A 13,900-nucleotide genomic window follows, 5' to 3' on the forward strand; every position below is an offset into this window, starting at 1 on the left:
GGAATCATAACAACCAGTTCCCCAGACTTTATGTAGTAGAAAAGAACTATTGGTGTGCAGGTAAAATATTAACACCTGGTTCTCTGAGATAAGAGAGGGGGGAGCCCTGGTTTGTAGAATTTTCCAGTTTCCATAGTGTGAAAATCCCCACCATGGCTATTTAGAGAATTTCAAGCTACCAACATGGCATCACTGGACATGAAGATGGGAAAAGACATACACAAAAGGCTTTCCTCAGTCAGTGAGTGCCAACTAAGCATACTACAGAAGAGAGCCATCCCTGTAGTTGCTTCTGAATCCTTAACCTACAGAATTCATGTGCATAATAAAATCATTGTTGTCTCCCACTAGAGTTTTGGTGGATTGTGGTTTGTTATACAGAAATAGTAATAGAAGAGGCCTTGGACTACTTTTCCCTCTACTCAATGTTATGTTCCCTGTCTAAAGTAGAACCTGCCCTTATAAACAAAAAATAGAAAACAACAACTCATATAATAACCATCCACTAACAATAAAACAGAAGTTGTTTTTCCTTCTGTAGCATCTATCAGAGATGAAATCAGGATCACTGAGTCAGTACTGGGGAGAGAAATGGAGCTAAATGTGTATGGAGTTGGTGTTAGGGACAGTAAGGGAACTACAAATAAAGTGCTATGTCCTAAAGACTCCAGTGGCACAGACTTCTTAGTCTTAATATTCCTTTTATAGCAGGTGTTTCATCCTCAACAAAAGCTCTCCCTAAATGCTCAAGGAGCTTGACCATTTAAAGTCAGGCATTAACCTGGGTAGATCATCATATTTATACTTTCAGAGTGAGTATTTTATCCTTAAAAGTATCCTTCTATTTCATAAAAATTGTTAGAAAGTCCCTACTTTATTACTTTCTTAAAAAAATACTTATTGGGAAAAATGAACAATTTCTGTAGCACACTCTAGAGCATTTTCGTGATGTATTGTTATTAATACATACAACTCTATGCAACAGATAATGTTGTTAGAATAAAAATAATAGACCTAATATCCAGGTTAAACGATGTGCCCAAGTGAATGGTGAAAATGGTTCTCAAATTTTGTTCTGACCAGGGATGCCTGGCTGGCTCAGCCAGTAGAGCACATGACTCTTGATCTTGGCTTTGTGAGTTTGAGCCCCATGTTGGGTGTAGAGATTACTTAAAAATAAAAATCTTTTAAAAAAACTGTTTCTGATCAAAATTTACACTTTTTTTCTTTAGATCACACTGCCGCCTTGCTGCTAGGTAGTTTGTAAATTTAAAGAGCTAAAAATAATGCAAATGTAAGTTTTTGCACTTTGAATTGCATATATTTGAATAAGAAAATGCTCATGTGCATTTTTAAACTGTCATTTTCAATAATCAAGAACCTGTCGTTTTCTTGTGTACTGAAGAGCTCAGTCTCAGCTATTTTCAAAGTTACATGATGGCACTTATGAACTGAGAACAGATTAAGTGGGTTGTTGGAAAAATGTATGAAAATATTAAAGTGTCCATCTTAGATTTGAGGTATCAAGCACTGTATGATAGTATGTTTTTAAACAGTTTAAAATATTCAGCCTAAACACCTTTAACTTTTTGCTGTATCATTTAAAATTATTTTTATAAATAATCATAATCTCTGTGTACAAGAGAGTATAATCCATGTTCATGTTTTAAACAAATTTATTTCACATAGCCAGCCCTTTTGTTTGAATATAATCATCTGTATTTTTTATGGAAACAAAAGAGGATCATGGACACTCATAATCATCTCTTGAGACAAAGATTTTGGTTGGTGTCGGGATTTGCCCCAAAGATCTAAATTCATATACATAGCCTATCCCAGTACTACCGGGGAACACTCATCTATAACATAAGTCCATCCAACACCCCCTAATTCTTAAGCATAATGGCTCCATCAAGTTTTAAGCAAAAGAAGTAGCCCAAGGATAAACTCCATCATCTTTCTAGAAGAAAGTGAATGTTTTTTTGAGCTGACACACCCACACTTACATGCCCTCACCTGCCTGCTCATTAGAGATGCACAAATGTCTTCCCCAGCAACAGCACTCATGAGAACTTGTCCAGTTTTATTCTGCAAACACAGATCTATCTGCATAGCCAGTATTTAGTGTGCTTGTTTCTTTCACAGTTCTTAAACTGCAATTTGTTTTCTGTGTTCATCAGCCAATGTGCTTACAGTTCAAGCTTCTACAAATAACATAGGCATAGAAAAGGTAAGAAATGAACATTTCCTGTTAATTATATTTGTATATCTATCGACCAATCAAATTTTCTGTGTATGTGTGTTTTTTTTTAAAAGATTTTATTTATTTATTTGACAGAGAGAGACACAGCGAGAGAGGGAACACAAGCAAGGGTGGGTGGGAGAGGGAGAAGCAGGCTTCCCGCAGAGAGGAGAGCCCGATGTGGGACTCGATCCCAGGACCCTGGGACCATGACCTGAGCCGAAGGCAGTTGCTTAACGACTGAGCCACCCAGGCGCCCTATATGTGTGTTTCTGTGCATGTGTATAAATATTTAGTTTGAGGTAATTTTAGGTCCGCAGGCTATTTTAAGATACAGAGAAATCCTTTGTACTTTTCACCAATTTCCCCTCAATGGTAGCACTTTTCATAACTACAATTTAATATCACGGCAAGGAAAGTGACTTTAATACAATCCACCAACCTTATTCAGATTTGAGATTGCACCAGCTTTACATTTTGACTTCTTTACTATAATTGAGTCTTCTAATCCATGAACACATTATGACTCTCCATTTTTAGGTCTTTGATTTTCTACATCAGCATCCTGATCCTATACATGTTTTGTTAGATTTAGAAAAAAATGTTTCCTTTTGTTTGGAGTCATTAAAAATGGTATTGTGCTTCTAATCTCAGTTTCCACATGTTTGTTTCTAGTATATAAAAATGTGATTGAGGGACACCTGACTGGCTGACTCAGTCAGTAGAGGATGTAACTCTTAATCTCAGGGTTATGAGTTCAAGGCTCACAGTGGGCACAGAGAAACTTTAAATCAATCAACCAATCTAAAGAAAATTAAAAAAAAAACTGTGATTGATTTTTGTATACTGATCTTTTGTCCTGTGACCTTGATAAAGTCATGCTTTCAGTGGGACTCCCATACAATCCATAGTGAATGCATCTACCTGGGCTTTCTTCTGCTGCTTTGTTGGGGTTCAGGAAATACTGGACCTGTGTTACATTCTGAAGCAGGGTGGAAGTCATGAGATGCTACTCTTCAATCCTGTGATCTCAAGTCCATCCTCCTTTCCTTAAAATTTTTCAGTATCTTCTTTGCCTGTTGTTTCATTTCCAGGTTTTAGAGTTTTATTAGGGGAGAATTAGAAACTTCTGTTTCTAATTCTAATTCTAATTCTCTTTATCATTTTGCATAAATGATAAAGCAAGTAGAGGTTCAGTGAATTCATTAATATATGGTAGCGATAGGTCAATAAGGATTAGTAAGTAAAATCCACATCAATAGTTGGGTAATGAGTAGTCATAGCAAAGAAACCCAATCATCTTAATTCATCTTAATTAGAAAATGTTAAGCAACAGTCACCATGTAAAATGGCACTCAATTTACCTTCTCTTAACTAGTAAACTATTTACATCATTTATTTATTTTCTTCTTTCCTATATTTATTTAGTTGACTAGTTGTTAGTCACCACTTGAGAGTTTATTTTTTTTCCTTAATTTCAAATGGAATTATGTCCACATGGCTTCTGCCTGTTCTTGCTATTTCATAAGATGCTTTGTATAAACTTTAGAACTAGTTGGTTTGCAAATAAATTAATGGCAGTAGGGCAGGGCAAATTTTGACATTTCAATTGGGATATATTTGTGTTTGTTTATATTATGAGCATATTGGGCTGTCTCTTTCCATTTAGAGCTAACTATTATCTAAATGCATTTTTTTTTTTACTTTTTCAACACCTTTTTTTTTTTTAAGATTTTATTTATTTATTTGACAGAGAGACAGCGAGAAAGGGAACACAAGCAGGGGGAGTGGGAGAGGGAGAAGCAGGCTTCCCGCCGAGCAGGGAGCCCAACGTGGGGCTCGATCCCAGGACCCTGAGATCATGACCTGAGCCGAAGGCAGTCACTTAACCAACTGAGCCACCCAGGCGTCCACTTTTTCAACACTTTTAAGAGAGAAAATTTAAAGTCACAATGCCAATAGACCCTGGTAATCTTTTATCTTTACAAAATTGTTCCCGGTAAGGCTTATTTCTGCAGAATATGAAACTGTTTGTTCTTACAGACCAGAAAAAATCTCACAAGATAGAGGATAGGTAGACATGTAGGTAAGTAGATAGATAGATAGATGATAGAATACAAAGCTGAGGATATAATTCAGCACATCATTCCACAGTCATCATTTAGCTGTAACTATTAGATAATGTGAATATATGTATTTTTTTAAATTTTTGTAAGAAAGTCTCCCAAAGCCCAGAATAAACTTAGCAACATGTTAGTGTTTGTTGATAGTGTGTATTATATTATTTTATGAATTTTTGTATGTTTGAAATATTTCGTAGGTGATACGGTAATATATTGTTACTCATTATGTGCTTTTCTCTAACCTACACTAGACAGTTATATTAAAATGTTCTCTGATGACCAATTCCATGCTTTGCATCCCCATTTCAAGAGAGTATCAGGGAAAAATTTCCTATTTCCCTTCACAAGGGAAACAAGGACAAATACACTGAAGGCCTTGCCATTTATATAAACCATATTTTGCTTCTTGGAAGAACATCTATTACATGTCATTTTCTGAAATACAAGAGTTCATTACCAAAGCAGTTTGGTGGAAAAAAAATTCTATTTTAAGAACAGAAGTAATCTATGTTCAATATTAGATTTCCTGCCCCCCCTTTTTCTTAGTGTCATGCAATTAATTAACGTTCTGTTATTGTGAGGATACATAGGACCACTGAGAGAATTATTTTTTACATTAGTTAGCGCATACTAAGGAAGAATAAAATTTTGGAGTTCTTATTTAGCCTATACTACTTAGTTTCTACAGTATTCTTCTGAGGAATTATTTTTAAAAAGGGAAAAAATAGTGGAGAAACACCTGATTAGAAAATTATTTGGGCTCTCTGAAAGTACCTAATACGTTCTTTATGAAGAAAAGTGCTTATAGCAAGCACCAGAAGTACAATAATAAAATCTTTTTTGTAATAATCAAGAAGGATTTGACTAGAGTGCAAGCTACTTGTCACTAAGAATAAATTAGGTTGTCTTTAAATTCATAAAATCTGAGTTTTAAGGGGCTTTATATGCCCGATCATCCACCCGCTTGATTTTATAGTCAAGGAAACTGAGCCCCAGAGCAATTGAATGATTTGCCCAGTAAAGCACCTGCAACTCTCACATATTTTATACAGAGAATATAAATTTGTCTAGTTTTAATAATGCTTTTTTGTGCACATTTTCCTCGTGTCCTCCACTATACTTCCTTTTGAAATATGTATTTCATAGTGATAAAAGATTTGAAATCTAAAACCAGAGGTTGAAAAATCTTATTCATATTGTTTTTTATTTATGCAAATGGGAAAATCCTGAATCTATGAAATATAGAAACCCATGTAAACACTGAGGTTAAAATACCAACCCTGATCTTCTTCATAAGATTCAAGATTGTTTTTTATTACAGATTTTGCCAGATATTTTGTAGATGTTGCTAATTATCTCTCTACCCATGTTTTAATCTTTTTCTCTCCTGAAGGTAGGGGTTAAAGGGGATAACATATTGAAATTGGTATCTTTCTCTATCCAAATTTTTGTATTTTTCTATATATGAACCTATTATAGTGTATAATATTGTTGATATGTTTTGAATTATTATAGTATATAATATTGTGGACATGTTTTGAATATACATATCACTTTCAATACATATTTTACATCCTATTGGTTTACTCAATATTGTGTAATCTCAATCTAGTTTATTCATTTTATTTACTGGATAGAAATTTATTACATAATTTTATATAACTAAATTTGTCCATCCCTCTTTTCAGGAATATTTTGGTTTCCAGTTTTTTTATTATATACACTTTGCTGTAAAAACCATTCATCTACACATTGTGAAAGAAATATTGCACCAGAGTTGTACAAAGAAGATGTTATTCAGCTCTATACAATGTGGAAGAGAGATTGAATTCAACCTCACTGAAACAAAGGTGGGAGGGATTTTAAGCATGAGGGTGAGCAAGCAGAAAAATACTGAAGGAGTTGTGGGAAGTTGGCTCATGGAACATGTCCAGCACAGTGACTTGCCCCAGAGTTTTCAAAGGTTTATCTCTGTGATTACACCATCTGTGTTGCTACTTGGCCTTATCAAAGTTCGGTTCCTACAGAAACTTAATCTCTGCCACCACACAATCCTGTCTTTTATGCGACAGGCTTGCTTACACCCCATGGGAATGGAACAGTGAACAAAATTGGCAAATGGTTGCTCTCCCGGAGTTGATGTTATTGTGGAGAGAGATAGATAATAAAAATAATTAATTAAAATGAGTATAATTTAAGCTTCAGACATAAGTCAAAAAAGAATTGAGAATGAAAGAAATTAGCTTTTTTTTTTGAAGAATGGAGAGCACATTCGTCATTAAGAGAATTATATTAAGTAAAGACATGAAAGAGATGAGGAGTGAGCCATGTGTTTATTGAGGGGAAAGAGTTACAGATAAACTGAACAGCAAAGACAAGACCTGAGGCAAGAATGTGCCTAATGTGTTTAAGGAACACCCAGATGGACAATACAGCTAGAAAAGATTGAAACAGCATTTGGTAGACACTTTTAACAACTTTGACTTTTACTTTGAGAGAAATAGGGAGCCAACAAAAGTTTTGAGCAAAAGAATGATAATCACACTTATGTACTAGAAGGATTATTGTGACCACGATGTTGACAGTAGAGAAGTGGGATTCGAGCACAGCAGCAGGAAGGGATTTGAGGAAGCTATTCTAATAAGCCAGGTATGAAGGTAGTGAAATCATTGTCAAATGATTCGTATTTTGAAGGTGGAGATAAAAGTATTTTGGTGAGTCATAAACGGGCTGGAGTAAGAGTGGAAAGTAAAGATGAGTTGGAAGGTTTGGGCCTGTGAACTAGAAACATTTTCATTTTGAATCTGTCTCTTTGAAATGCATAATTATAAAACTTTATTAGATCTAGATATAAAAAGGCTGAGTATATAGATATGTGTACGTTTCATGAAAACATATTCCTTTTTATTTTATATTTGAAAATCATTTGGACAATTCTTGGCTCTTGAATTTTTAAAGGAATTTTAATATGAGCTTGTTAAAGTCTGCGAAAATCCTGATGATATTTTGACTGTCATTGTTTTGAATATATTAAGTTTTATTCTCATGGAGAGTAAAATAATAATTGCTTATCTAGAAATATTATTAATATAGCAAATTTTATGTCTTTATTGCCGAAACTGGCATCTTTAAACTAAATATATTTCAGATAATTTCCATTTTCATTGGACTAACCTCTTTTAAAAAGAATTTTAATTAAATTAAAATTGGCATTCAGATAAAAAAATACACAATGACATATTTGGCCAAGAAACTGGAATCTGTGACCTAAGTTCTCTTAATCAAAACAGAAGAAATAGCTTTAAGAATCTAACATAAAGGGCGCCTGGGTGGCTCAGATGGTTAAGCGTCTGCCTTCGGCTCAGGTCATGATCCCAGGGTCCTGGGATCGAGTCCTGCATCGGGCTCCCTGCTCCTTGGGAGCCTGCTTCTCCCTCTGCTTCTCTCTCTCGCTCTCTCTCCCTCCCTCTCTCTCTCCGTCTCTCATGAATAAATAAATAAAATCTTTAGAAAAAAATAAAATAAAACAATAAACTTTAAAAAAAAAAGAATCTAACATAAAAAAATTTCCAGTTAAAACTATCAAAATTACGTGAGAATAAGTCATTTAAATGCTTTGAATAGACTCAAAGAATAGATATAATTTGATGCAATGGCCTTTAACACTTAAATGTTTCCTGGTGGCCTATAGAAATAATTTCTACTTGACAGAAGTAGTAATTAGGAAATACTGCACTTAATTATTACAATTGGGATTGGGTTAAATTTATAGCTAACTTTAAATAGAGAATATAAATTAACCGGAATAGTTACAAATTGTTGTAACAAAAGAAAGTCAATGAAAATAGTCTATTTCAAATAGGTAGGGCTTAAATTTTTGGAAAAAAATATACATGATTTTAGTATAGAAATAATTGTAGGGGCGCCTGGGTAGCTCAGTTGGTTGAGCGTCTGCCTTCGGCTCAGGTCATGATCCTGGGGTCCTGGGATTGAGCCCCGCATTGGGCTCCCTGCTTAGTGGGAAGCCTGCTTCTCCCTCTCTCTCTGTGCTCCCCCTGCTTGTGCTCTATTCCTCTCTCTCTCAAATAAATAATAAAATCTTTAAAAAAATTTAAAAAAAAGAAAGAATTGTAAAAACTCCTAAACTCAACATGAGTAATTTTTTACTTCTCTGATTAGATAATCACTCTAATTAGCATATACACAATTTAAAGATTAATATCTTCATTGAAAACTTTGAAATAATGTTTAATAAAATTAAATACTTAGTTGGTTTTCAGTCCCGAGGGAAGAAAAGAATGAAAATTTATAATTAGCTATTGCCCCAAGAGAGTCTGTCCAATATGTCCCACTAACTACAAGTTGTATTTGCAAATATTTATTCCATTTACCAGTAAATAAAAACAAATGCCACAGAAAGGGATTTATGAAAACTTTAATAATTTAAAAGCCATTATGTAAATTGAAAATATATTTATTAATCAACTCCTTATACCTGCTATGGAAAGAAGTGAAGATTATTCTATGGGTGAGTTTCCACAATCTCTTTCTCATAATGTGTGTTTATGTGTTCTGTATAATACATATATATATATATATATCAATAATTTGAGAAGCTGCAGTACTATAATTGATTTCCTAAAAATATTTTGTATCACCTGGAAAAAAATCATATACTCCAAATAATTAATTTAGTGACAGTGGATGGGGAATATGTTGGTAATTATATTCTAGTTGGCCAAATCCAATTGCTACGCTCGATTTGTTATTTCCTTTTTTGCTTCTTTTTTTATTATCAATGTGTATAAAGTGCCTACTTACTGGTAAAAGTTTGGAATGGAGTCAGAAAAACAGCATACTGGTTTCTTTTATTAAAAAGATTTTATTTATTTATTTATTTGAGAGAGGGAGAGAGAGAGCGTGAGTGGGGGGAGGGGCAGAGCAGGAGAGAGAGAATCTCAAGCAGACTCCCCACTTAGTGCAGAGCCTCCAAATGTCTGCTTGCTCCAGTGCTCAGTCCCCAGAGAACATGACCTGAGCTGAAATCAAAAGTCAGATGCCCAACTACTGAGCCACCCAAGCACCCCATCATACCAATTCCTTAAGTGTTTATCCTAAAGGTCAAGATTAAAAGGAAATATACTCCGTATTTTATTATCTATGAATGTGAGATAACAAATTATCCAATCAGACACATACAATGCAGATAACTTACCCAGTGTTTAACTTCACTAATAAATTCAATGATATAGGTCATTCTGAGCTCCAGGAAAAGCAGGGAACATCAATCTTAGATCCTGTCTGTCCACACAAGAATGTTCTTTGGACCAGAATTTTGTTATGGATCTCTCTAAATATTGCAAACAGAGCATCACTTACAGAGAATGATGCATTTTTGGTACTCAAACATTTCCATTTTATGCTCTGATAATTATATAAGGTGACATTTTGTAGAGATGAACAACATGTAAATCTATACATTCCATGATTATTTACTGTAGTTGACCCTAGACAGAACAGGTTCAGCCTGCTAAAAGTATTCCATACTCACAGATTTTCCCACAGATTTTCCCATCATTAGTGTGTCTGCCAGTAGGTCTGTCATTATAGTATTTAGTGATCATTTTCCTCCCTTGCTTTCCTCTTTCCTTCTCTCATTTTTTCCTTCCAATCTTTCATTTTTGGACTTCCACTGGAAAAGTAGGAGTTAGATTTCAGTTTTGCTGCTAATATTTTCTTTTCAACATGCAAAGAAAAATAACCATCTAAAGGAAAGATGATAAGTCTTCTGAAATCTCCCCAAGTCATATCAGATGTATCAGGCACCTAATATGCCTCCTTCAAGCACTGCAGAGGAATAAGGTTATCAAAAATTGGTTTACTGCATGGTATCACTTATACATGGAATTAAAAAAAAAAGCTGACTTCATAGAAATGGAGAATAGGATGGTGGTTGCTAGGGGCTGGGGGAGGGAGAAATAGGTCAAACTTTTAGTTACAAAAATAAGTTCTGAGGATCTCATGTAGAACATGGTGACTATAGTTAACACAGTATTGTACACTTACAAGAGAGTAGAGCTTAAGTGCTCTCACCATACACACACACAAAGTTAACATTGTGAAGTGATGGCCATGTTAATTATCTTGGTCTTGGTAATCAATCCATGGTGTATTCATACATCCAATCATCACATTATACACCTTAAATATATATACTTTTATTTGCCAAGTGTTCTTCAAATAAGTGGGAGGAAAAAAGAAAAAAAAAGTTGCTTCCAGAATCCCTTTTGAATGTGAAATTTTAAAAAATGTTATTTTACTCTAGATTAGAAAGAAATATAAATTGAAGGCAATGAGCCCAAATCCTGCTTCAATATTCCTTGTAAGAAATGACACTAATTTTGCAAAGGAAAAAAAAAGAGTATGAGGAGACATATTTATGATATGAGAAAATTATAGAAGATGTGAGATTTTCGGCTTCATTGGGTGTGGCCTTTGAGGGATAGACAAAATTTACTTCAGATTTTCTGAATTAAGGAATCATTGGTAAAATCCACCCAGGTAAGATTATTTTTTTTTACAAAAAGACAAATAAAGATTGTATATTTATTTTAAATTAGGACTCCACTTAGGATTAAAGTCCCTTTTACACTGAAGAACAAAAGATAATTTTTATGGGACCACACCCTTGATCAAAGAAATAAACTATTTCCTTGAAATTGAAGCACCCATGTAAAATGAATTAAGCCAGCAAAAGAACTGTGGTGTAATAACAATAAGATAAATATACTCACAAGATGATTTATCTTACCATAAATTTAATGAGCTGGTAGAAACTGGGCAGCAGCTGTCATAGGAAAAAAGGAAAATTGGTAGTTAGCATCATAGTTATTCTAGAATTTGATATTGATTTTCTCGATTTAGAAACAAATTTCATGTGTGGAAATGGTGTAAATGAAAATTGAATATGAAAGTAAGTATTCTATTCTTTCATTTTTACCACAAGTACTTCTGTTGTGTTCCTTATCCTTTCCTGCTATGAAATCCACTATTTTATGTGTCAGTCACACTTGGAGAAAAATTAAATTTCATTTTAATCTTACTGAACTGTTTAATCAGTTTTATTATGCCTACAAGAATTCATCTTTAAATAACTTGTCAAAAGCTCTCTGCAGAAGAATGGAAGAAGAGTAACATCTGATTAAAATGCTGGGTAAAAATATTGTCAAATAAGTAGCTTCTATACTGAATGAAATAGCATAGCTTCCCTTCAATTCTTTATCCATATAAATTTTACATAGTTTTTAATATAATGTGTTATGTTGTTCTGTTTCTATTTGTATTATAGATTGCATTTCATGATTTAATGATTCAGATCATTCCATGTCACTTATGCGTGATAATCTAATATACGGTAACCTTCCCTTCTGTAACAATGAAGAATTGTTTCTCCTTGTGTCCTCCACTGAATTGTCCTTTGTTTTCCAACAGACTGTTCTGGATTATTGTCTCTCTCTCCCGTATCTTTAATTTCCTGGGTTTATTCCGTCCTGTTTGTTTGTTTTTGGACACACAGATGCCTTAAAAACAGCCATCATTTAAAAAAAGAAAAAAAGCACTCTTCCACCCCACTCTCCATGTGTTACCTGTATCCTGAATTATCTCACATCGCAAAGTATTTTGTGTACATTTGCTGTCTGCACTGCACAACTCATTCTTTCCGCAACGTATTCCATTCAGACTTATTAAAGTTTCCAATGGCAATTATGAGGCTGAAGTCAGTGAATAATTTTTAATTATCCTCCCACTCAGTCTCTCAACAGCATTTGACATGGTTGGCATCACCCTTCTTTTCTTCGTGAGGGTTTGTCTCCTACACCTCCCCGGACACCACACCCATTCGTATCACTCCTTCATCATCTGCCCCATCACAGTGTTCTTGTTTTCCCCTCCAGGACGCCTCCAAATGTCTGCTTGCTCCAGTGCTCAGTCCTCAGCCCTCTTTTACGTGGGTAATCTCGCTGTCAGGACTGTAATAAGATGTGCAAATGGATTAATTCCTAGTCCACATCCCTAGCCAGGAATTCTCCCCCGAGCCCTGATGTGCTGTATCCAATTGCCTCCTTGACTCCTGCATTTAAATATTTAAGTAGTCCTTAAATTGCCAAATCAGAACTATAGCTGTATTTACCTCCCTCAAATGGCTCCTTCTGGATCCCTTCTCATTAATTTCTTCCAGTGCTGTTTTGAGTGCTAACATGTGCCAGACACCAGCCAGCAGCCAGAGGGAAACCGCACAAATGGTCTGCCTGGCTTCGGTAATAAGTGGGTGTACTTTCTGAAAAGAATTTTAAAACCTTACAAAAATACCTGAAATCTTAACCACGCAATGGGAAACCTAAACAATGTCTGTGAAAAAAAGATATGTCTCCCTAAAAAAACCTGCCATAAATTCTAAATATTTTCTGTGATTACCATTGCTTTTAAATATATGTGGATCTAAATTAGGACTTTTTGTTTTTTCATTTACCTTGTAATAAGCCTCTCATTCTATCTAGGAGGTAATTTGGATAACTCACCCTGGACAGTTTGCCTCCAACACACACGGCCTCGGCTTTCCTTGTTCCTTCGGAGAGCCCGCGGGGCCTCGGATTCATCTGGCCTTGTTGTTTTTATTTTTTATTTTTTTTTAAAGATTTTACTTATTTGACAGAGAGAGACACAGCAAGACAGGGAACACAAGCAGGGGGAGTGGGAGAGGGAGAAGCAGGCTTCTCGCGGAGCGGGGAGCCCGATGTGGGACTCGATCCCAGGACCCTGGGATCATGACCCAAGCGGAAGAACCAACTGAGCCACCCAGGCGCCCGCAAGTCCAGCTTTGAATGCTTTGGTAGCTTATAATTTTAGTAATGAGAAAGACCATTTCTTTCCCATCAAATACATATCAACTTGTTAGGGATCAGTTTCATTGGCTCAATTCAGGTCACACACTAATAAGTGGGACCACACATATGCAGTACTCTTATAAACTATGGATCTTCCTTCATTTGTGATGGTGTTATGTCCCCATAAATCCATTTGAAGTTGCAAATATTGTAAGTGAAAAAATACATTAAATACATCTAACCTACCAAACATAGCTTAACCTAGCCTACTTTAAATGTGCTCAGAACACACTTACTTCAGCCTACAGCTAAGCAAAATCATCTAACACAAATCCTATTTGATAATTAACTGTTGAATATCTCCTGTAATTTATTGAGTATTGTACTGAAAAAACAGAATGGTTGTATGGGAACAGAATAGTTGTAAATGTATTGGCTATTTACCCTCATGATCATGTGGCTGACTGGGAGCTGTAGCTTGCTGCCCAGCATCACCAGAGAGGATCCTACTGCATGTTGCTCGCACAGGAAAAGATTCACATTCAAAATTCAAAGTGGGGTTTCTACTGAATGTGTATTGCTTTTGCATCATTGTGAAGTGGAAAAATTGTAAATTAGGGGCCATATATAGTCTGAATTAAGTCTCTCCT

This window comes from Callorhinus ursinus, unplaced genomic scaffold (assembly GCF_003265705.2).
Source record: "Callorhinus ursinus isolate GAN/ISIS: 27379988/994484 unplaced genomic scaffold, GSC_fseal_2.0 scaffold21, whole genome shotgun sequence".
In the NCBI taxonomy this organism is placed as follows: domain Eukaryota; kingdom Metazoa; phylum Chordata; class Mammalia; order Carnivora; family Otariidae; genus Callorhinus; species Callorhinus ursinus.